The 25,624-nt window shown below is 41.5% G+C and overlaps 1 protein-coding gene across 5 annotated transcripts in view; it reads right to left on the reverse strand.

Moving 5' to 3' along the window:
• Positions 1-25,624, reverse strand: part of PTPRG (protein tyrosine phosphatase receptor type G) — a 777,241-nt gene that overhangs the window by 615,997 nt on the left and 135,620 nt on the right. Inside the window, exon 1 of one of the 5 annotated variants that reach the window (XM_086367090.1) lies at positions 2,219-2,311. The exons of the other annotated variants lie outside the window; for them this stretch is intronic. The gene's annotated coding sequence lies outside the window, so the exon portion shown is untranslated. Of the gene's footprint in view, positions 1-2,218; positions 2,312-25,624 lie in introns of those variants that run through there. 5 annotated transcript variants of the gene reach the window in all.

The following is a 25,624-nucleotide window of genomic DNA, read 5'->3' on the forward strand; positions in this document are numbered from 1 at the left end:
CATTATTATAACTGAAACTTCAAAACCTTTTAAACAAGCAATACTGATAAGATGCCGTCCTCTCGTGTTCCTTATTTATTTTACAAAAAAGCATCAGGTTGAAAACAAACTGAAAATGATAAACAGTTTAATGGTCTGGTAAAAGTGGGGCAAACACAAGTTGCTAAGAAACATCTGTGATGTTACGACCTATAATAACAAATAGAGGTTTGGTCTTTGTCCCAGTTCCTGACACTAAGCTCTAAAACCCTTGGAATTTCCTAAGTGATAAAAGCTATAAAGATGAAAGGAGTGTTTTGCTATTCATAACCAGCCCCTTTCAACCACACCTGAGCTTATGTTAATGAGGCGACTTTTAGTAAGCCTCAATAAAATCCCCAGAGAAGGAGGTAGACAGCTTTCAGGTTGGTGAACCAGGATGGAACCAAGTACCAGGAAGGTGACAAGCCTCCAAACTCGATGGGGACAGAAGCTCATATTCTTGGGACCTTTCCACACCCTACATATCTCTTGACCTGACTCTTCATTTATAAGCTTTAATACATCCTTTGTAATAAACTAGAAATCTAGTAAGTAAATCTTTCCCCAAGTTCTGTGAGCCATTCTTGTTGTTCAGTCACTAAGTCACGCCAACTCTTTTAGACCCCACGGGCTGCAGCACGCCAGGCTTCCCTGTCCTTCACCATCTCCTGGAGTTTGCTCCAACTCATCATGTCCATTGAGTCGGTGATGCCCTCCAAACCATCTCACCCGTTTTTCCTCTAGTCTTCAACCTTTCCCAGCATCAGGGTCTTTTCCAATGAGTTGGTTCTTCCCATCAGGTGGCCAAAGTATTGGAGTTTCAACATCAGTCCTTTCAGTGAATATTCAGGGTTGATTTCCTTCAGGATTGACTGGTTTGATCTCCTTGCTGGCCAAGGGACTCTCAAGAGTCTTATTCAAGACCACAATTCGAAAGCATCAAATAGGAAATGATTCAATCAGAGGAAGGTGTTGTGAGTAGCTCCATCTTTTAGCCAAGTTGGACAGAAGTTCTGGGTAACCTGGGGGCCCACCTGTCATCTGATATGTGTGTGTCTGTGTGTGTGTCTGTGTGTGTCTGTGTGTGTGTGTGGTGGAGCAAGGAGGACCTGGCTTGTGGGACTAAGCATTGATCCTGTGGCATCTGATACCATCTCCAAGCAGACTGAATTAAATCATAGGACAGCCATTTAGTGTCTGCAGAGAACAGGATAAATTGCTTGGCGGGGAGAAATTCCTATGTCTGGTGCAAAGTTGTGAGATTGTGGCAACAGCAGACGGGAGAGGAGGAAACAGATTTCTGTCTTCTCACATCTCCAAGGACCAGTTCGCCAAGCTTTCACCAGAACAACCAGAACTCCGTCACCTCAGGAGATTTTTAATCTATGGGGCAGCAGCAAAGGGCAGTGGTACATTGCCATGGCTCTGAGGATAAAGGACCAAGGTTCAAATCCAAGCTCTGCACCCACCATATGATTCCCAAAGGTAGGAACCCAAGGGAATTGCCTATGAATGTGCACCGATGGGCGTTTACAAGAATGTTCTTTGCAGTGGATTCCTAAAACCTGGGAAGAACCCAAAGATCTACCAGCAGGAAAGGTCAACTGTGATGTATGCACATATTAAATGAAAACTCAAGAGCAAGACTGAGGGCAGGAGGAGATGAGTTGACAGAAGATGAGACGGCTGGACTGCATCACCAACTCAATGGACATGAGTTTGAGCAAACTTCAGGAGAAGGTGGACAGGGAAGCCTGGCGTGCTTCGGTCCATGGGGTCACAAAGAGTCAGACATGACTGAGCAATGACAACAACAAAAGAACAAAGTATCCCACACAACATGACTGACTCACAGGCACTAACTATATCGAGCAAAAGAAGTCAGACACCAAAGAGGACGTACTGTGTGATTCCATTTGTCTGCAGTTCTACAACAGTCAAATCTTCTCTCTGGTGAGTAACAGCAGTTATTTTGTTGGGGGTGAAAAGGAGTGACCGCTGCGGCTGGGGAGCTGAAAATGGTCTCATCTGGAAGGCGATCACTCAGGTGAAAACACTAACGCACCTATATGAATATCTCCAGCCACACACTTCAAATGTGCTGCACGCATACATGAAATACTTTTATAGTTTTACTTATTTTATATGTTATATACTTGGCTCAGATGATAAAGAATCCATTTGCAATGCGGAATACCTGTATTTGATCCCAGGGCTGGGAAGATCCACTGGAGGGCATGGCAACCCACTCCAGTATTCTTCCTGGAGAATCCTCATGGACAGAGGAGCCTGGCAGGGTTGCAAAGAGTGGGACACAACTGAGCAACTAAGCACAGTGCATATTTATAATATATTGTCTAAATAGTAATATTAAGATTAGTATTAATTCATGTTATAAATCAATTTGCATATAAATTTATGTTTGCATATAAATGTATTAATTTGCCTATAAATATATATATTGATTTGCATGTCAACCTATGTTTTAATTGAATTGCAAAACTAACTTTTAATTGTTTAAAGAAAAGGACAAAGGAAAAAAATCTAGCTATTACTTACTACCTTAGATACTGAAAGCGAGATCTTAACTTCTGGGGCCTCAAATTCCCAGTCTCAAAAATGGAGATAACATTTGAGAGTTTCCTTTCTTATCAAGTGGTGGTAAAACTGTGACCAGGGTCAGGACGAGTGAAATCTTACCATGATGCCCCAGCACACATAGGCTGCTATGAGTTCTATCATCATTATGATGATAGATAACAATTCTTAAAGATATTTCTGCACTTATTTCAGGTCATTAATATACTGCAGCAGTAAGAACTAGCCACTGAATGTGGGCTATGGTTTTTTAAACCCCTATCTTTTGGTTCACAGCAAAACCCAGCAAAAACAGAACAGATATACTATTGTGATAATTATATGTAACTAGAGACACACCATAAATAAGAAAATGTCACCAGGGCCGCTTCCAACTCAGACCTACCAGAGATTTTGAAATGAGACCAGACTCTTCCAACTGCAGCTTCTGCCCTATGATCAAGGTGCTGCTGCTGAGGAATTGCCAGATACCTTGTTAGCAGTGGGTGCAAATGTGAGAAGTCTCCTGCTGCTATTCTGCATGTTCTGACAAGACCAAGAGGAAACAAGTCCCCAGAGATCAGATTGCCCAGCATGCAGACTCATTAATCACCAGAGGAAAAAGCCCATATGGTCTGATGGTGGAGGGCGCCAAGCACACACAGGGAGAAACATGCAACCAGCACTAAACAGACTGAAGGGCAAACGAGACGGGCAGGGGCAGGACGGGCGGAGAGCAACCTAAATCTTCCACTGCACACATTTCCAGAAGCCCAGGAGCCTTACCCTCCCGCGCTGTTGGCACTGGGTGGCTGCCTGCGGGGTTCCCTATATGGCAAGGCCTTTTGACCCGGCTGGAGGCAAAGCTTACAGCTGTAGCCTTAACAATGGGGACGTGCACCTGTTTCTACCAGAGTTGTTAGCATGTTTTACATGTATTTCCTGTGGAGTAGAGAAGCACACCATGCAGCACTCACAGAGGCAAAGGGAAATACAAGGAACAGATGTAACAAATGGGGAAAGGGAGGCTACGCAAAATGAAAGTGACACAGCTAAGCGTGTCTGAGGAAATGAGGGTATTTTATCCTTCCACACTGAGCAGAGAAAACCCCAAATGAGAACACTCTGGAACAACAGAGGATTGTTTCATTGCCCCCCCCTTTTTAAACAGACGCCCTAGAGTTCAACCTCCAAAGCCAGTCAAGTTCACTATCTCCCGAATACATAGTCATATTCTCACCCAAGTATCAATGCCTATAAGAGGTAAATTAAACAGAAATATGTTATAATGTGTAATAAAATTAGGCAACCAGGGAATTCATTGAGCCCAATTTAGTTATAAATTTCCCTTAAAGTTAAGCTAAATAAAAAGAAAAGGCAATTTAGGTACAGGCTTTTAGCCCTGTGCTGAATTACTTTAATCATCTTTTCGGTCTAGTCAGTGCTACAAGCAACTTCACTGTTGAACATTCTCAGCTTATTTGCAGTTTTATTCCCAAACATCTAAGAACCAAAAAAAAAAAAAAAAATACTCTGGACAAAGTAATTCTACCTTTACAAGGAAAATCTCACATTTAAGGGATTGTATTAACATCTCACAGAATGGTTTTAGCAATGCAACTTATTAATTAGTTCAAAGTCAAGTCTTATGAGCAAATGGAAACCCTTGAGTGGTAGTGGCTGCACAGAAGAATACGGACAAAACAGATATGAACACTCTCAAGGTTTTCCAAGTTAACTAAATAAGAATTCCAAGACCACAAAAACATACTCTCTTCCCCAAAGAATCCACAGTTCCAGGTGTCTCTGCCCTAGAGTTCAAGGGCCCTCAACACTGAAGTACAAAACATTTGCTCTTGAAAATCCTGAAAAGTAATTTCAAAAGCAGCCATTCTAGGGTTGAATCTCCTTTTGTATTTAACCTTAATTTCTTGGAGCTTTTCAAGTGTTTCACTTTTATGCAAATCATTCCTGGAGGCTTCTTTGTCATCAGAGGCATTTTTCCTGTTCTGAAGCTCCTCTCTTTTGTTCCTCTTTACTCCAATGAATTCAGACTATCTGCAGGCTTTTGTTTCTCTACAGTAGTAAAATTCTATTGTGATGCAGCAGCAGACAATTTAAGCTAAGGTGACAATCATTTCAGAAAATAAAGCAAGCCCGCTTTCATAAACTCTTACCACATGACTTAAATATGCTTTCTGTGACAGGAGAAAGGGGGAAACACTGCAGCCTTCACTTCCAGCTCAGAATAAGATGACAAAGGAACTTGGAAATAACAGGTAAAAGCAGCTGGCGCTTATAAGGTAATACCTAATTTAATTCCTCTTAACAATGTCAATAGAACAATGATTCTCAAAGTATCCTTTAAGAAACAAAGGGTCTCAAAATGGCCCCCTGAGGTTCCCAAGATGCTCTCAGGAGATAGACTGTGAGTTTCTCAGAAACTATATGGCTTGGAACATCACAACAGATTGAGTGCAAAAGCAGTTACGGAAATCCAGCTGTCTTCTATTGAGTCAGACATTAAAGAGATTTGTAAAAATGTAAAGCAGTGAAACTCTTCCCCGTAAGATTTCTTGCTTTGGAAAATAGTTGCTTGTCATGAAAATTATGTCAACATGCAATGGTTTTATTGGTGTTATTTTCATGACTTAATAACTTTTAAATAGCTCAATCTAAAATGTTAATAGAGTAAATATCAACAGAAACAGCCCACATCAACAAAAGCTCTTAGGGGTCCTCCTTAATTTTTAAGTCTGTAAAGGACTCCTGAGTATAAAAGGTTCAAGAACTACTACTACAAAGGATCAGCAGACCACATCCCACGGGCCAAATTTAATCTGCCTGCTTTTGTATGTGAGGTGTTACTGACAAACAGCTTCGTCTGTTTACACAGTATATATGAGCCAAATCCAGTCTGTTTTTATAAATGTTTCGTAAATGTTCTTAATGAATAAAATTTTACTAGGACATCAGTTCGTTCAGTCGCTCAGTCACGTCTGACTCTTTGTGACCCCATGCACTGCAGTACGCCAGGCCTCCCTGTCCACCACCAACTCCGGGAGCTTGCTCAAACTCATGTCCATCGAGTCGGTGATGCCATCCAACCATCTCATCCTGTCGTCCCCTTCTCCTCCTACCTTCAATCTTTCCCAGCGTCAGGGTCTTTGCCAATAAGTCAGTTCTTTGTATCAGTTGGCCAAAGGATTGGAGCTTCAGCTTTAGCATCAGTCCTTCCAATGAATATTCAGGACTGATTTCCTTTAGGACTGACCGTTTTGACCTCCCTACAGTCCAAGGGACCCTCAAGAGTCCTCCAATACCACAGTTCAAAAGCATCAATTCTTTGGTGCTCAGCTTTCTTTATAGTCCAGCTCACATCCATACATGACTACTGGAAAAACCATAGCTCTGACCAGATGGACCTTTGTTGGCAAAGTGATGTCTCTGCTTTTTAATACACTAGGACACAGTCACACCCATTCACTGAGGTATCATCCATGGCTGTTCAGCAGTTGTGCTGAGATAGTAAGGGACACAAAGCCTAAAACACTCACTACCTGGCCCTTTCCAGAAAAAGATGATGATGATGACTCTGCAGCACCACCGCAAGGTCACAGGTGTGGAGCCCTGAACCACGATCACGGGACAAAAATCTCTGGAACGGACCGAGCCCCGTAACAACTGTTGCTGTGAGCCTCTGGATCTATACCATCCTGTTCCCTGACCCCACAGTAGGTAAAATACCCATGCTATTACCCACCCTGGAGCATTCTAACCAGTCACCTAATGCCACCCTTCCTTGTCTTGAGGCTATAAAAATTAGCGACTAGTTCACCAAAGGGGTTGGCTTTCCCTTGAGCTGGCTTGCTGTTCTAACAGCATCTCCCACTCTAATAAACTGTATTCCTCTCTCATTCTGTCTCATGTCTGGAAATGCTTTTCCAACCCACACACACACCGTAACAATGACGGTGGCCATGGCTGATCAATCGTAACTGCCCATATCCCATGTGCCAGACACTGTGTCACGCCCACCTTCCATGGGTCCCATCAACCCTGCCAGCAAATGCATGAAGGCAGATTGCCACATTCCCACTAGAGAGATGAAACACGGAAAGCTCAGAGTTGAAGGCACTTTCGGATCACAGGACTGTATCTCTGGAGCAGGCAGTATTCAAAACCAGGTGTGACTCCAAGATCAACCATGAACAAGTAAAGCAGGAAAACACTAAACAGGCTGGCTTTTCAAAACACTCTCCGGGGGAAAAAAAAAGATAACCCTTTTTTTTTTTGCTCTACACTAGCAAAAGCCAGGAAAAGGTATTTTTCCATTGAAGAGAGCACAGGATGCCAGTCATGCTTCCTACCTAGTCTACACACACAAGGTACGGGCTCCATGCATTTGTGAAAGGAAAATCAAAATGAGAATCAGTACTGCTGAGAGAGTTCCCTAACACAGAACCAGCAGGTCACTGAGGAAGCATGATTTACGCACATCTCAGTCTAAATGGACGGAGAAGGCGATGGCACCCCACTCCAGCACTCTTGCCTGGAAAATCCCATGGGCGGAGCCCGGTACGCTGGAGTACATGGGGTTGCTACGAGTCGGACACGACTGAGCGACTTCACTTTCACTTTCATGCATTGGAGAAGGAAATGGCAACCCACTCCAGTGTTCTTGCTTGGAGAATCCCAGGGACGGCAGAGCCTGGTGGGCTGCCATCTCTGGGGTCGCACAGAGTCGGACACAACTGAAGTGACTTAGCAGTAGCAGTAACAGCAGCCTAAATGGAAACGCAAACTTTGAACACGTCTGTGTAACACAGGCATCCAGAACATTTGCTCAATGTTCTAGAACTCCAGATAATTACTGGAACCTTTACCCTAAAATAACTCCTGACAGCCTATGCCTGAAGGACAAATATTCTCTTTCTTGCGTCAAAGTCCATCATAATCATGGCCAGACAACTCTAACAACATTGTGGCAATACCTTCATAACTCTTAGACTTTATGACAAAAGAGTCTTTGTGACTCTCTTCGCCAGAATACTCTTTTTTTATGTTACCCAAATCTGTATCTCTGCAATTTCTAAGCCCTGAAATAAAACTCTTCTCTTGTTTTCAACCATCTATGTCTCTTGGTCGACACAACCCATCAGTGAGAAAGCCTTATAAAACGAAGGACAGTATCACATTAGAAATGACCATGGGATTTTTTTTTTTTTTTTTTTTTTGTATACCAATTACACCACAACAAAGTTAGGAGAAGGAGGAAGTCATAGTGGTGATGATAATAGGAATCCTTTACCATTCTTGATCTCTGAGGGAAAGTTTTAATATTGGCCTTGAATAAGATGTTGTTTCTACACATTTGCCAAGTACTACTCACAAGGTTCAGCTTCCCAGGTGACGCTAGCGTACAGAACCCACCTGCCAATGTAGGAGACAGATGCGGGTTTGATCCTTGGATTTGGCAGATCACTGGGAGGAGGGCATTGAAACCAACTCTAGTATTCTTGCCTGGGAAATGCTATGGACAGGAGTCTGGTGCCCTACAGGTCATAGGGTGGCAAAGAGTCAGACACAACTTAAGCAACTTAGCACACAGTTAACAAGGTTAACAAAATTTCCTTCTACTGCTAAAAAAAGAAAAGAGCACGTGGTCTGAATTTTTTAAATGGCTACGCACTTAAGACGTCAATGTGTAGCCCTCTACAGTAACAAAAAAAAAAAAAAATGCTTACCGTAACCAGAGAAGCACTAGGGAGTTATAAGCTCTACGACACGAGTAGAAGCATGTGATGGGGCTTGTCCTCAAAAGACCCTCAAAGTGTTAGTTTAAAAGCTCTGTGTTTGAGCTTCCCTGGTGGTTCAGTGGTTAGAATCCACCTAGCAATGCAGAGGGCACCAGTTCGATCCCTGGTCCTGGAAGATCCCACAGGCGGCAGAGCGACTAAGCTTGTGCACCACAACTGCTTAGCCTGCGTTCTAGAGTCTGAGAGCTGCAACTACTGAGCCCATGAGCCACAGCTATTGAAGCTCGTGTGTCCTGGAGCCCGTGCTCTAGGAGAAGCCACCGCAGTAAGCCCGAGCACCAAAGCTAGAGAGTAGCCCCAACTAGAGAAAGTCCGCACACAGCAACCAAAGCCCAGCACGCTCAAAATGGATAAATGTTTTACATCAAAAAAAATCGGTGTTTATATTCCAACCAACTCAACCCCACATTGATGGGGCAACAGAACGTTCACAAAATGTTTCCTTAAATCCCTATATCCAACTCTCTTGCCAAAATAATATTCATTCACTCATTCTCTCTACCGTTTTTGAACCAGGAATATATTAATGCGTACTTAAATTTAGTGTGTATTTACTATAATACTGTATTATTAATCTGAAATATGAAAGCAATGTTTCAAATGCAGAGGGCAAATGGGGCCCCACAAGGCACAGGATTTCAGAGATGACAAAGGAACAAAGAAATCCTTTAGTCAGAGGAACTCCTTCTCAAGGGAAGAAAACTGAGACCTAGAAACTAAATTAAGCAGCAGAGCATGGGATATAACTGAACCCACAAAGTATAACACTTTTAAGACATCAGGAAGCCTCAAGCCAATTGCAGGAATTTTTTTTTAAAGGCCATTTTTTTTAAATTTTTGTATTGAAGGATATTTGCTTTACAGAATTTTGTTTTCTGTCAAACCTCAACATGAATCAGCCATAGGTATATATATATATATCCATTCTCTTTTGAACCTCCCTCCCATCTCCTGCCCCATCCCACCCCTCGAGACTGATACAGCCCCCGTTTGAGTTTCCTGAGCCATACAGCAAATTCCCATTGGCTATCTATTTTACATATGATAATATAAGTTTCCAAGTTACTCTTTCCACACATCTCACCGCCTCCTCCCCTCTCCCCATGTCGATAAGTCTATTCTTTATGTCTATTTCTCCACTGCTACCCTATAAATAAAATCTTTGGTACCATTTTTCTATATTCCACATATATGCATTAGAATATGATATTTATCTTTCTCTTTCTGACTCACTTCACTCTGTATAATGGTTCTGAGTTCATCCATTTCATCACTGGCTCAAATTCGTTCATTTTTATTCCATTGTGTATATGTACTACTACTTCTTTATCCATTCATTGGTTGATGGACATCTAGGAATTTTGTCAAAGGTCTATGGAGATGATCATATGGTTCTTATTTTGCAATTTGTTAATAAGGTGTATCACACTGACTGATTTGCATATATTGAAGAATCCTTGCATTCCTGGAATAAACCCAACTTGATCATGGTGTATGAGCTTTCTGATGTGTTTCCAAATTCTCTTTGCTAAAATTGTGTTGAGGATTTTGGCATTTATGTTCATCAGTGATATTGGCCTGTAGTTTTCTTTTTTGTGTGTTGTCTTTGTCTGGTTTTGGTATCTGAGTGATGGTGGCCTCGTAGATGAGTTTGGAAGTGTTCCTTCCTCTGCAATATTTTGAAAGAGTTTTAGACGGCTAGGCATTAGCTCTTCTCTAAATGTTTGATAGAATTTTCCTGTGAAGCCATCTGGTTCTGGGCTTTTGTTTTTTTGAAGATTTTTGATCACAGCTTCAATTTCAGTGCTTGTAATTGGGTTGTTCATAATTCCTATTTCTTCGTGGTTCAGTCTTGGAAGACTGAACTTTTCTAAGAATCTGTTCATTTCTTCCAGGTTATACATTTTATTGCCATATAGTGTCTTATAATCCTTTGTATTTCTGCATCATCTGTTGTAACCCGTCCTTTTTCATCTCTAATTTTGTTGATTTGATTCTCTTTTCTTTTCTTGATGAGTCTGGCTAAAGGCTTGTCAATTTTATCTTCTCAAAGATCCAGCTTTTATTTTTTTTAATCTTTACTACTGTTTCTTTCATTTCTTTTTTCATTTATTTCTGCTCAGATCTTTATGATTTCTTTCCTTCTACTAACTTTGGGGTTTTTCCGTTCTTCTTTTTCCAGTTGTTTTAGGTGTCAAGTTCAGTTGTCGATTCGATGTTTTTCTTGTTTCTTAAGGTAGGATTGTATTGCTATAAACTTCCCTCTTAGAACTGCTTTTCCTGCATCCCATAGGTTTTGAGCTGTCGTGTTTTCATTGTCATTTGTTTCTAGAAATTTTTTGATTTCCCTTTTGATTTCTTCAGTAACCTGTTGGTTATTTAGAAACGTGTTGTTTAATCTCCATGTGTCTGTGTTGCTTAGTTTTTTTTCCTGTAGTTGATATCTAGTCTCATAGCATTGTGGTCAGAGAAGAGATACAATTTCAATTTTCTTAAATTTACTGAGGCTTGATTTGTGACCCAAGATGTGGTCTATCCTGGAGAATGTTCCATGTGCACTTGAGAAGAAGGTGTACTCTTCTGCATTTGGATGGACTGTCCTGAATATATCAATGAGATCCATCTCATCTAATCATTTAAGACTTGTCTTTCCTTACTAATTTTCTGTTTTGATGATCTGTCCATTGGTGTGAGTGGGGTGTTAAAGTCTCCTACTATGATTGTGTTACTATCAATTTCTCCTTTTATGTCTGTTAGTGTTTGTCTTATGTATTGAGGTGCTCCTATGTTGGGTGCATAGATATTTACAATTGTTATATCTTCCTCTTGGATTGAGGCCTTGATCATTATGTAGTGTCCTTCCTTATTTCTTATAATCTTCTTTACTTTAAGGTCTATTTTGTCTGATATGAGGATTGCTACTCCAGCTGTCTTTTGCTTCCCATTTGCATGAAATATATTTTTCCATCCTCTCATTCTCAGTCTATATGTGTCTGTAGGTCTGAAATGGGTTTCTTGTAGACAGCATATATATGGATCTTATTTTTGTATCCATTCAGCCAGTCTGTGTCTTTTGGTTGGAGCATTTAATCCATTTACATTTAAAATAATTATTGATATATATGTTCCTATTGCCGTTTTCTTAATTCTTTGGGGTTGATTTTGTAGATCTTTTTTCTTCTTTAGTATTTCTTGACTATATAAGTCCCTTTAACATTTGTTGTAAAGCTGATTTGATGGTACTGAATTCTCTTAACTTTTGCTTGTCTGTAAAGCTTTTTATTTTTCCATCAATTCTGAATGAGATCCTTGCCAGGTACAGTGATCTTGATGTAGATTTTTTCCTTTTCAGTAATTTAAATATATCCTGCCATTCCTTTCTGGCCTGCAGAGTTTCTGCTGGCAGATCAGCTGTTAAGCATATAGGGTTTCCGTGTGTGTTACTTGCTGCTTCTCCCTTTCTGCTTTTAACAGTTTTTGTGTTTTAGTCTTTGTTAGTTTGATTAGTACGTGTCTTGGTATCTCCTTGGGTTTATCCCGTATGGGACTCTTTGTGACTCTTGGACTTGATTGACTATTTCCCTTTCCATGTTGAAGAAATTTTCAACTATAATCTCTTCAAAAATTTTCTCATACCCTTTCCTTTTCTCTTCTTCTTCTGGAACCCCTATGATTCGAATGTTGGTGTGTTTGATATTATCCCAGAGGTCTCTAAGACTATTCTCAGGTCTCTTCATTCTTTTAACTTTATTTTGCTCATCAGAAGTTATTTCCACCAGTTTATCTTCCAGCTCCCTGATTCGTTCTTCTCCTTCAGATATTCTGCTACTGATTCCTTCTAGAGTATTTTTAATTTCAGTACTTATGTTGTTTGTCTCTGTATGTTTATTCGTTAATTCTTCTAGGTCTTTATTAATTGATTCTTGCATTTTCTCCATTTTGTTTTCAAGGTTTTTGATCATCTTTATTACGATTATTCTGAATTCTTTTTCAGGTAGTTTGCCTGTTTCCTCATCATTTATTTGGACTTCTGTGTTTCTACTTTGTTCCTACATTTGTGTAGTATTTCATTATTTTTCATTATTTTTTTTTCAACTTCTTGTGTCTGAGGTCTCCTTTTAGCAAGATTCAAGGTTGAATTCAAACTTTTTGGTTTCTGCCCTCCTAAGGTTGGTCCCATGGTTTGTGTAAGTATCCTACAGGGTGAGATTTGTGCTGAGTTTTTGTTTGTTCGTTTTTCCTCTGATGGGCAAGACTGAGGGAGGTGATAATCCTGTCTACTGATGATTAGGTTTGTATTTTTGTTTTCTTTGCTGTTCAGATGAGGCATCCTGCACAGGGTGCTACTGCTGGTTGGGTGATGCCACGTCTTGTTTTCAAGTGGTTTCCTTTGTGTGAGTTCTCACTATTTGATACTCCCTAGGCTTAGTTCTCTGGTAGTCAAGGGTCTTGGAGTCAATGCTCCCACTCCAAAGGCTCAGGGCTTGATCTCTGGTCAGGAACAAAGATTCCACAAGTGGTTTGTTATGGCATTAAGTGAGATTAAAACAAATATCCAAAAACGAAAACCAACCATGAACCCCAGAAAAATGGTAGTTAAAAAATCATGCAAATAATAATTAAAATAATGGAATGTACACATATACATATATACCCATGAGCAAAGTCAACACAGTCCAACAAAAATAAAGTACAGTAGATTGACCCGGTGAGCAAACGAAATTGAAAATTATATTTACCAGTTAAGAACAATAGTAACTAAAGCACAAAGTGGAAAACAAAACTAAAGCAAAGTGCCAAGTGGGGAATAAAGCAATGAAAACAAAATTAACAAATATGCTGAGAGGAAAGGAAAGAAAGAAAAGAAAGAAAGAATACATATGCAAAGTTAGATAGAGGTAGATGAAGATTTATGTGCATTAAAGATTAACTGCAAGGGGAAAAGAACAGAAGTGAAGGCAAAGAAAGGAATAAATATAGAAAAATATAATAGGTATAAAGAATTAAAATTTTAAAAAGAGAAAAAAAAGAAGAAGAAAGAAAAAAGAAAATAAAAATGTAGAAAAATATAATAGGTATAAAGAATTAAAATTTTAAAAAGAGAAAAAAAAAACAGAAGAAGAAAGAAAAAAGAAAATAAAAACAAAAAAACAGGAAAACTCCAAAGAACTGTGAAAGCCCAACATACAGGCAGAGGTTTATAACAACAATAAAAAGTGTGACTGAATATACATGTATACATATACATCCATGCTGCTCAGTCGCTTCAGTCGTGTCCGACTCTGTGTGACCCCATAGACGGGCAGCCCACCAGGCTCTGCCGTCCCTGGGATTCTCCAGGCAAGAACACTGGAGTGGGTTCCAATGCATGAAAATGAAAAGTGAAAGTGAAGTCACTCAGTCGTGTCCGACTCTTTAGGGACCCCATGGACTGCAGCCCACCAGGCTCCTCCATCCATGGGAGTTTCCAGGCAAGAGTGCTGGAGTGGGGTGCCATATACATCCATAAGTAAAATCAAAACAGTCCAACAAAAATAAAGTACAATAGATTGACCTGGCAAACAAAGGAAACCAAAAATTATATCTACCAGAACAAAACTGACTAAAGCACAAACTGGAAAACAAATAAAGCAAAGAAAATAAAACTAACAAATATGTTGAGAGGAAAAGAAAGAAGAGCCATGCAAATTTAAATAGAGGTAAATGAAGAAGATTTATATACATTAAAGAGTAACTGCAAAGGGAAAAGAACAGAAGGAAATGCAAACAAAGGAATATATATAGAAAAAATAATAATAGGTTTAAAAAATTAAAAACTAAAATTAAAAAAAAAAAAGAAGAAGGAACACTTCCCAGAACTGCAAAAGCCCAACCTAGAGGCAGAGGTTTATAACAACAATAAAAAATGTGACTGAGGGGGAAAAAAAAGCTCAAAAGCTTAATTAGATTTCATAGTGCCAATAAAATCAACTACAACAGAGGGGGGAAAAGGGGGAAAAAAGAAAAAAAATACAAAGGAATCTACAGAACAAGTCAAAACATAAAGAAGAAAAAATGTTTGTCTTGAGTCACTGCTGTCAGAGTCCTTTCCCTCACTGGGAGTCACAGTCCATCTCACCTCCCTAAGATTCCCTCCAACACTGTGCTGATCTCTGGACCTGATGTGGGGGCAGCTCAGATTCTAATCTGGTCCTACTCCTGTGTGTTCTTGCCTCCAGTGTCCACAGCTATCAGAACTAGTGAGTTTTCTTTTGTGGGAGCTCTCAATGACCTCTTATTTATTCCATAGACAGAGTCTGCCTAGTTGATCGTGTGGATTTAATTTGTAGCTTGTACAGATGGTGGGAATGTTTTGGATCTTCTTCCTTAGTCACACTGCCCCTGGGTTTCAACTGTGGTTTTATTTCCACCTCTGCATATGAGTCCTCCACTGGGGTTTGCTCCTGAGGCTGCCCTGGAGGACTAGGGTTTGCTCCTGTGAGGCCAGGTGTGGAGGTGGTGCAGCTGCTTGGGTCACAGGGGTTCTGGCAACACCAGGCACTCAGGGGAGTTGGCGGCTAGGGCTGCACAAAATATAGTGCTCTAGAAGGGTATGGCAACCAGTACTGGCCAATATGCTCGCTCCGGTATTCTTGCCTGGAGAACCCCTCTCCCTGACAGAGAAGCCTGGCAGGCCACAGTCTACAGGGTTGCAAGGAGTCAGATACAACCAAAGCGACCCTGCATGATAGACACAAGACGTTTTTTGTCTGTGGCAGCTCTGCCCCAGGGAGAGCGGAGCATGAAGGTGGCACAGCTGCTTGGCTTGCGGGAACCCTGGCAGCATTAAGTGTACAGGAACACGCACTGCCTCCGCTGCAGGAGTTATGGCCCTATCAGAGTCTTTTTTCGAGCCTCTTGTAGCTGGCGATCAGAAGGCCTCTTTGGCCAGTCTTTCTCTGTAGCTCTACCCATTCAGGTACTTAGAGGGCACCCTTGCCTGGGTCCTTCTCTTGTTTGGAGTGTCAGGCACATACAAGAGCCCCCTGGCTGGGGTCCTACTCCGTAGATGAGCGCATCAGTCACTTAAAGGAGCACCCTGGGTGGGGTTCTGCTCTGTAGATGGGCACATCAGGCCCTTAAAGGGACACCCTGCTGCTGCTGCTGCTGCTGCTGCTGCTGCTGCTAAGTCGCTTCAGTCGTGTCCGACTCTGTGCGACCCCATAGACAGCAGCCAACCAGGCTCCCCCGTCCCTGGGATTCTCCAGGCAAGAACACTGGAGTGGTTGCCATTTCCTTCTCCAATGCATGAAAGTGAAAAGTGAAAGTCAAGTTGCTCAGTTGTATCCGACTCTTCGCGACCCCATGGACTGCAGCCTACCAGGCTCCTCCGCTCATGGGATTTTCCAGGCAAAAGTACTGGAGTGGGGTGCCATTGCCTTCAGGCCCTCAAAGGGGGACCCCGGGTGGGGTCGTCCTCTGTAGATCAGCGCATCAGTCACTTAAAGGAGCACCCTGGGTGGGGTTCTGCTCTGTAGATCAGTATATCAGGCATTTGATGGACCAGCCTCTCTATTGTTCAGCTGCCAATGCTGGCATGTGGGGAGAGAGAGGGGCTATAGTGATGGCCCCACCCCCTACGCATGACTCAGCAGTATCACCTTGCTTCCATGGCTTCCTGGCTTTCCTCCACAGGCATTTCCCATGACAATCTCCTCCCTCACATCCCGTGGATCTGTCTCTCTGCAGTCAACAGCAACCCTTGCCCTGGGATTGCTCCACAATCCCTAAACTCCAGCTCCCAGCAGCTGCGCCTTCCAGGGGTCCCTGTCTGGGGTATGCATGGCTGCGGCAAGGACTGATTCTCATTCCATTTAGGCTGCCACAGATCAGCTATTTCACTCTCAGCCTTAAATGTTTCTCCTCTGACTCAGACAACTGCCCTGATGTGGGGATGGGACCCCTGCTTCAGTTCCCCCACCCGCCAAGGGCAGGTCCAGCCCTACTAACAACTCCTGGTTTTCCCTCTAGTTCCTTGCTCCCACTGAGTTACGTGTGGTTCTATATATTCTTTCCCACTGGTCAGGTACTCCTGTCCACTCTCAGCTGGTGTTCTGCCTGCACTTCTGTGTCTGCAGGTGTATTTCTGATGTACCCGTGGAGGGAGATGTACTCCACGTCCACCTACTCCTCCGTCTTCTAGTTCTCCCCCCAGAATTTTTATCTTTAAACTATGCAAAACCAAAGTACACAGTAACAGAAATCCAAATAGTTCAAACGAGTAGACAATGAAAAGCAGGAGTCCCTCCCCATTCTTCAGTATTTATTTCGCATCTTTCCAAAGACCCTGTGTGTGTGGAAGGCGGAGACAAAGAGATGAAGACAGAGACATAAGAGAACCAGAATGTTCCTCTCTCCTACACCCTCACTGAGAAAAAAAAGTTAGACTATCATACAATCCTACACATGATCTTTCTTCACTCCATACCTAGATCAGAAATCATTGTGAACTAGTACGTACATAGTCACCTCTTTGCTTCAAGATGGCTACACATAACACACCATATACAAGTATGTCACAAGCAAAAATCCCAAATATGTATATTCAGGCTGTTTCAAGGTTTGTGCTTTCCCCAAAATGGCTGCATTTACTATCAATGAATATAAATCTTGGTATAGATATGCTAGTTTATTTATCACCGGATAAATTCCCGTAAGTAGGAACATGTATTGCCTACCATTCCCAAAAGTGGGAAATACAAACACATGTGCATATTCTTCCCTTTCTGTGGAAGCTTACAGACTGTCTTTCAAAGATTACAGAACCAAATACCTGTTTCCACTGACACTGTTCTAGGCCAGGTGTAGGTGCGTAGTAGGTACACACCCCTGAACAACCATGGGGTGGAACTGCATGGGTCCACTTATGTGTAAATTTTGTTCAATAGTAAATACTACAGGGCTACAGGAGCTACAGTTGGTTCACAAATCAAGAGCTGTGGATGCAGAGAACTGTGTAAACACAGGGCCAACTGTAAAGTTATATGCTCATGTTCAGTGGAGGCGAGGAGGTCAGTACCCCTAACTCCTGCATTGTTCAAGGGTAAACTGTATCTTTAATCCACACTCTAACTACTTTGATGTTTTATCAAACATGTTGTTCTTTGTCATTCAATAATATGTTATCTCACTAGAGCTTCAATATGTAAGGGAATTTTAGAAAATCCATTCCTGTATCATCCCTTAACAGCTTTAGTTTTTTTCCTAAATATTAAACACTAAGGTAGTAAAAAAAAAAAAAAAAAAAAAAAACACTCTGGTCGATTCTGGATCAGAAGAGGTAAAAAAAGTGAAATCAGAAAAAGTGGAGTTGGAATGTACGAGTATAATTAGTCATCAGAAAGATGTAGGCAGAAGTGTGTATGTGTGTGTGTGTGTGTGTATAAAATGGATTGATGTTGACTTACACTATAAATATCTTCTTACTGTTTCATTTTTTCTCCTCTCCAGCTTTTAACACATTCTAAGAAATGTTTATATTAACTATTGAAAGTGGTATTTATGTGACTGGACTGAATTAAAAGGTATAATATATGGTTAAACAGTATGGTAGAATTCAACTTTAGTAGGAAGGAAGAAAAATCACTCTCCTTCCTTTCAAATATCTAGTTTGGAGAGGAAGAGACTGGAAAACACAGGCTACCAAATCAGGAAAGGCTGGAGTAAGGAACATGAAAAATTAAGAGACTAGAAAACACAGGCTACCAAATCAGGAAAGGCTGGAGTAAGGGTCATGAAAAATTATATTTACCTAGCAATTCTTTTATTTCAGCTTTACTGAGCTATTACTGACAAGTAAAATTATATTGAATGTGTACATCATGGTGATTTTATACAAATATACATTGTGAAAGGACTCCCCCTTCTAGTTGATTAACACATCCATGAACTCACATATGTATTTGTGTGTGTGTGTGTGTGTGTGTGTTTGTAAGGGAGAGAAAACATGTAAGTTCCACTCTCTTAGCAAATTTCTATTACACAACAGTGTTATCAGATATAACCACCATATTTTACTTAGGTCTTCACAGTTTATTAGTCTTATAGCAGAAAGAATTTTCCAGCACAACTGAGTCATTTCCTACACAATTCGAACTTCACTTACTTTTGAACAGCTTGCCTCCTTTACCTCCTCTCCATACAGGAGCCCAAGCAGAGTCAGATTTCACTGTTGTCTTCCCCTTCTCCCTCAGCAACTCCAACACAGACAGTTTTTAATATCTTTGTTCTGCAGAAGATTACACATCTGTCTCTTTTCTTGGGATATTTTAGCCCACCTTTCCAGGACAAGGATCAACCTTCTTTTGGGGTTCATTAGCACTCTAATCCAGCCACTTCATGGAAAGAAAATGCCTGCTTAATCTACTGGATCCTGGCTAACAGACAATACAGATAATGAATGTATATTCAATTCTAACACATTACCTAGGCATTTCACCATAAGAGTTCAGAATATATTAGCAGATAAGGAATACACTGCCAACTTTTGGGACATCTCATGGGTAATAAGCAGGAGTATTTGAATATTCTCTAACATAAAATATACTATTTCCCATCACAAAACCTAATGGAAACATAAAAATCATCTATTCTAACAAGTTTTGGACAGGTACTAAATTCAGAATTTCTCATATATTAATCATTTATACAATCATGCTAAATAGCTGGACATTAATGCAAAGCCTACCTCTCCATAAAACTGAATCACCTAATGTAACAAATGAGCAAACTGCATTTTTAATATTCTTTCACTGTTAATCTTTTCTTCATTTTGATTCCAAGGAATAGCAACCAATTAATAAAAATTCTTAGTCTCACATCATATCCTATTGCTATAAAAACAATGATTAACGAAAGGACTGTGAAGATACTGAATAAAATGTACACCATACTCTTAAGTTTTACATGTGCTTACACAGAAGTAGCTAACATTTGCCAAGAATTTTTCACTTCTGATCATTTCCAGTGTAATAGCAGGCTAATAGCTATCAACAACACTGCCATAAACTGTACTTATGTTGTACATTACTTCATGTAATACTCACATCAACTGTATACAGTCAAGTGATTTTCTTTAATCACACCTCATAGTTGAAAACCTCCAGCTGAAACCTTATTACAAGAATGTATTGCAAGTTGTACAAGGGAGACTTGACCAATGATTTGTCCAAATCTGTAAGGCATGATCTTTAGCACCACCTAAATTTCAACTCCTTGTGTCTTACAAACTGCCAGTTCTCTATCTTTTCAAATTTTAAAAATGTTATTTTGCGACTTATGTACAACACAAAACTCTGTATCAAACCATTAAGTAGCACCATATATACTGAAGGGCAGCTGAATCCTTAAAAGACAGGACACTGTATGTGAGCAGAAAAAAATTTGTTGTTTATCATATATTATTCACAGTTTGGCACTGGAATGTACAAAAGGAAAAATAACTATAAATATCAAATGGAATGCTCATTCTTTTATCTTTCTTATCTTATGCAGTCTTCATAACCTAAAAAGTATTTCAATCTGCACATGAAGTAATATTCCACTTCTGTTCCCCCAAGTAAATTCATTATGAGTCGGGCTTCAAAGATCATTCCTCTTTATTAATAGTATTCCAATATACCTACCAGCTCTTAGCAAAGCCCCATCTGCCCTTCAACGTATTAAAATTACCCGAAAATACTTGGTGTTCTATCTGTTCTTGGTGAGAACCCAAATGGTAACCAAAGACAAACTACTGACAGCATTAGTCTTGTTGGGATACTTCCCAGAATTTATATGCCAACAAAGATCTGTCTTGGAGAAGGCAATGGCACCCCACTCCAGTACTTTGGCCTAGAAAATCCCATGGACGGAGGAGCCTGCTAGGCTGCAGTCCATGGGGTCGATAGAGTCGGACACGACTGAGTGATTTCACTTTCACTTTTCACTTTCATGCATTGGAGAAGGAAATGGCAACCCACTCCAGTGTTCTTGCCTGGAGAATCCCAGGGATGGGGGAGCCAGGTGGCTGCTGTCTATGGGGTCGCACAGAGTCGGACATGACTGAAGTGACTTAGCAGCAGCAAATGTCTGTCTAGTTAAAGCTATGGTTTTTCCAGTAGTCATGTATGGATGTGACAGTTGGACTATAAAAGACAGTTGAGAGCTGAAGAACTGATGCTTTTGAACTGTGATGTTGGAGAAGACTCTTGAGAATCCTTTGGACTGCAAGGAGATCCAACCAGTCCATCCTAAAGGAAATCAGTCCTGAATATCATTGGAAGGACTGATGCTGAAGCTGAAACTCCAGTCCTTTGGCCACCCGATGCAAAGAGCTGACTCATTGATTGGAAAAGACCCTGATGCTGGGAAAGATTGAAGGCAGGAGGAGAAGGGGATGACAGAGGATAAGATGGTTGGATGGCATCACCAACGCGATGGACATGAGTTTCAGTAAACTCTGGGAGTTCGTGATGGACAGAGAAGCCAGACGTGCTGCAGTCCCTGAGGTTGCAAAGAGTCAGACACGACTGAGCAACTGAACTGAACTGAGTATATACATGTATTGTTGTTCAGCTGCATTCGACTCTTTGCAACCCTATGGATTGTGGCCTACAGGGCTCCTCTGTCCATGGGATTTCACAGACAAGAATACTGGAGTGGGCTGCCATTTCCTTCTCCAGGGGATCTTCCCGATCCTGGGATGGAATCTACTTCTCCTGCTTGACAGGAGGATTCTTTACCACTGAGCCTTCAGGGAAGCCTTTGAACTGTGGTGTTGGAAAAGATTCTTGAGAATCCCTTGGACTGCAAGGAGATCAAACTAGTCAATCCTAAAGGAAATCAACCCTGAATATTCATTAGAAGGACTGATGCTGAAGCTGAAGCTCCAATACTTTGGCCACCTGATGCAAAGAAGGAACACACTGGAAAAGATTCTTATGCTGGGAAGAAAAATTGAAGGCAAAAGGAGAAGAAGGTGGCAGAGGATGAGATGGTTGGATGGCATCACCGACTGAATGGACATGAATCTGAGCATACTCCAGGAGATAGTGGAGGTCAGAGGAGTCTGGCAGGCTACAGTCCACAGGGTTGCAAAGAGTCAGACACAACTTATCGACTGAACAACAATGGTGAATAAATATATCTGCACTGCGCAACATTAGGACAATACACAGGTCCAAATGAAGCATGTTGGCCACCCTTTGCCCCCTTCTATTCAATGTTGTTTCATGTTTCTGAAAGGACACAGTTTAGTTTATAGCTGAGTGTTTACAAATACACACACAAATATATACACATAAATTTGTGTATGATTACAATACATACACAAATACACACACAGAAATACATATACATATATAGGCTGGTCTTCACAAGCCTTTTCAAAACACAAATAGGATTATACTCTATATTGTACAAGTTGCTTTTATCATCCAACAATACAGTAATTTTTCCAAGTCAGTATACACAGACTAATGTCATTTGAAAGTGCCTAATATTCCACATTTTTGTTGTCATATTTTATTTAATCATTCCTATATTGACAGATAAGAGTGATTTTGTCAATGTAAAAACACAGCAATTCTCTACAAAAATCAATCATTCTCTAAGCAGTTTCATCTTAAGTTAAAAAAAAAAAACACAAAATACTAGTGTGGCTTTCGACGAAGACGGTGCTGAAATCTAAAACTGCCAAGCATTGAGTATCGTCTATTAATTTCCTTTAAAAAACGTATTTCCTAGCAGAAACCTGACACAAGCTAAAAAGCCAACAGAGGGTTGTTCTAACTCAAAGAGCTTTGTTTCCAGTCAAATACTTTGAAGGACATTTCAAAGAGAACTGGAGTCAACTACCAGAAACTGAGTGTATCGTTTTCTCTTAAGATGTGTAACCTATAAACAGCACAGTGCTGGCCTTGATGAGTGGTGATTAGGAGAAGGAAGCATCAATTCAACATTTCATGGACCAGAAGAGTGAAAACACAGAGTGGTTTTAGGGTCCCAGGCTCTGCCTGGTTTTGTTTGTGTTTGCTCAACCCACCTTCCACTGTTTTGCACATTTCCTCCACTTTGCATGTATCAGATGTCCAGGAGATGGAAAACAAGAACGACAAGGTCCTGAAACAGCTGGTGTGCGTACCGCGTGTTCCCATCAAGCACAGGGACAATGAAGCAATTGCCTCTTGTCCTGGAGAGAATAGGTTGATGGACTTCCCTGAAATCAACACTAGGAAAGGAATGTGACTCTGCCCCTTCGTGGCTTTCTGCCATCTCACTCTCTCTCCCTTCTTGGCTTTAGTGGCCTGGAAGAACCAAGGAACCTCTGCACTGACAAAAAGTAACAGCAACCACCCAAACCACACATGCATTCAAAGCCATCTGCTGCAAACAGTAAGAGGTTGGTCAAGTCGTCACGACAAGCGTAGTCTACTGCCTGATTGGGACGAATGCCAGAACAAAGCCTGGCAAAGTTCTCCCTTACCACCTAGCCCAGGGAGGGTTTGGACAGTGCCCCGAGGGAGGCAGGAAACACGCACGCAGAAGGCGCGCCCCTTCCCTGACTGATGAGCCTTCTGCTGATGTGCTTTCAATCCCAAGCATCTAAGAGGAACACTAATTCTAACCCCACTTCATAGCTGGAGAATTTTTTTCAAAACACAAACTGATTTTACTAAAACCCTTCCAGTAAAAATAATTAAAAGCTGGTTGAACCCTCAAGCTCTCTGATCAAATAATTCAATGATGGAGTAAGTACACTCTACAAGGAGAAAGACTTTTCTGTCATCACTGTGATTATTGTTACCAGCTTGTTCGCCTTCATTGCTTGAGAAAATTATTCACTGTCAATAAATAGAAAGACTAGAATTTCTGATGCGACACAGAAATGCCCCCTGAGAGAAGTAGATACAATGCAAATCAATGCCTGTCGTTCACATTTGCCCTTGACACTTCAGCTCTGGTGCCTAAATTTCCAAGGACGCTATGGTGTCAGCATCACATCACAGAGATCCAGGCTTCCCAGCCGGGCAGTCACCATCAGCCTCACACTGAGTCTCACTCCCTTCCAGCTGCCCTAGAGGAAAACTGATTATCTATTTATTTGGGGGTGCTTTCCCAATGCCCCCTCCACAGTGAACTTCATGTATGCCACAAACTATCATAAATATGCATGCAGTCTTACTGAAAATCCTTCTAGAGTTTTTCTAAGATTCAGTAAACAAACTGTCATGGTGTGCGTGTGTGGGTACACACACGTGTGTGAAAGTATCCAGAGTTCCAACTCTTTATTACAGATGATGATAGTTATATTATCATTGATAGATAGATGATGATGATAGAGTTACATTAATCATCCCCCCAAATAGGTAATGCCAATCATCAAATCACTTCTGGCTGGCATTGGGGATCTTTGTTACAGGAGCTGCAAATGTGAATTGCAAAATATTTTCCCAAGCCTAATGGTAAATACAATTTTCATTCCTAGAACATAAAGCCCAGTGTGGTGGATGATTATGATAATAAAAGTCCTCAAACAGGACTCAGAATCCCAGGGCTGAGGAAGGTGTAATGTACCAACACGGGCTCCCTAACCCATGGCAGGGTCCACTGCCAAACCCCCTCAACCTCTGTCCTCTCAGTAAAGTGAAAGGTTACACCAAACACGTTAGGATATTTTCCCTGATGCACTGAGAATCAAGGTAGGACAGTTCATGAATTCTGCGGGCAAAAGTCAAGGTCAACCCATCCTAAGATTTCTGCTATGGACAAGCCTCACACAAAACAACCTAGAAAAAGAAAGCTAGGGTATGGCAATGTCGCCATTTACTAGGCAATGACCCAGAAAAAGGAAAAGGACACAGAATTTAAAGTAGCAGCTGACAAGGCCACTCACAATTGAATTCTGCAAACATAAGAGTTGTGTCATTTGGTAAGGAAAACACTAGGAATGGAGGACTGGATCTGGAGCTGCCCACATCCCTTTCAGTGAGTAGCCAGATCAGATGGCACCAATGAGGCTGAGGCTGAAGCTCCAATACTTTGGCCACCTGAGGCAAAGAGCCGATCCATTGGAAAAGACCCTGATGCTGGGAAAGACTGAGGCAGGAGGAGAACAGGACGACAGAGGATGAGATGGTTGGATGGCATGACTGACTCAATGGACATGAGTTTGAGCAAGCTCTGGGAGATGGTGAAAGACAGGGAAGTTTGGCATGCTACAATCCACAGCGTCTCAGAGTCAGACACGACTGCGCGACTGAACAACAAATCCATCAAAGAGCCCCAGGCCACAGGGAAACACAAAGGGCCTTCCCCCACTGCATGGCTAATCACTGACAAGGTCAAGACCACTTTCCTGGCTGGCAGCCTCTGAGTCACTGCAAAGATGGAGGCGGCCAAGGAATCGGGGCCTCAGATGAGCTCATGCTTTCCCTGCTCTCATTCCTCAAACATCCCCAGCTGGGATGACAAACTCCTGGATACAGAGTCTAGGTTGCAACTTGGGGACCTGCTCCCTAGGTTGGTCAGGACACAGCCCTTTTGTGACCTGAGGTTAGGTAACTATTTTCCAGGGCAAGATTGGTCTAAATCCTGGTCTTTGCCTAATCCCCAGTAAATAATACAAATCTGGCAGAAAATATGGATTACTCTGGGGACGTGGGGAGGGTTCTCTCTGCTGACAGCATCCCCAGCTGGCAATGATACCACGCAGGGCCCTGTGGGGCTCCTGGGAACAAAGACTTTCTGTGTCTCCCATTTCTCTGATTACAGCAAACAGCCTTCTTTCAGCCTCCATGACCTTCCCTGGGTTCCAGTGGGCAGAGTCAAGCAGTTGTTAACTAGGGAAGGAAGGGGATGCAAGACCAGGGAGAAACAGTCAAGACCAGCCTTGGAACAAGGTCCTGTTGCCCCATGAACAGATACTCACAACAATATCTTTGAGCTGTTCTGCAGATACTGAAACCCCTTCTCAAAGGGAAAAGGTAATGATTAATGATGGTATGCTGTCCACAAGAATGCAGAACCCAAACCAGTAGGACCTGAGGTTGATGATGTTGACTCCTGCTTACCTCATCACCAACCCATCAGAAGAACGGCCATGAGCTGGTCACGCCCTCTTTGCACAGTTACTATAAAACTTCTCACTATCTTCTGCAAGTTAGGACACAACAGTTTTGAGGACATTA

This window comes from Bos grunniens, chromosome 22 (assembly GCF_055505025.1).
Source record: "Bos grunniens cultivar Pamir isolate PY7600 chromosome 22, Bosgru_T2T1.0, whole genome shotgun sequence".
NCBI lineage: Eukaryota > Metazoa > Chordata > Mammalia > Artiodactyla > Bovidae > Bos > Bos grunniens.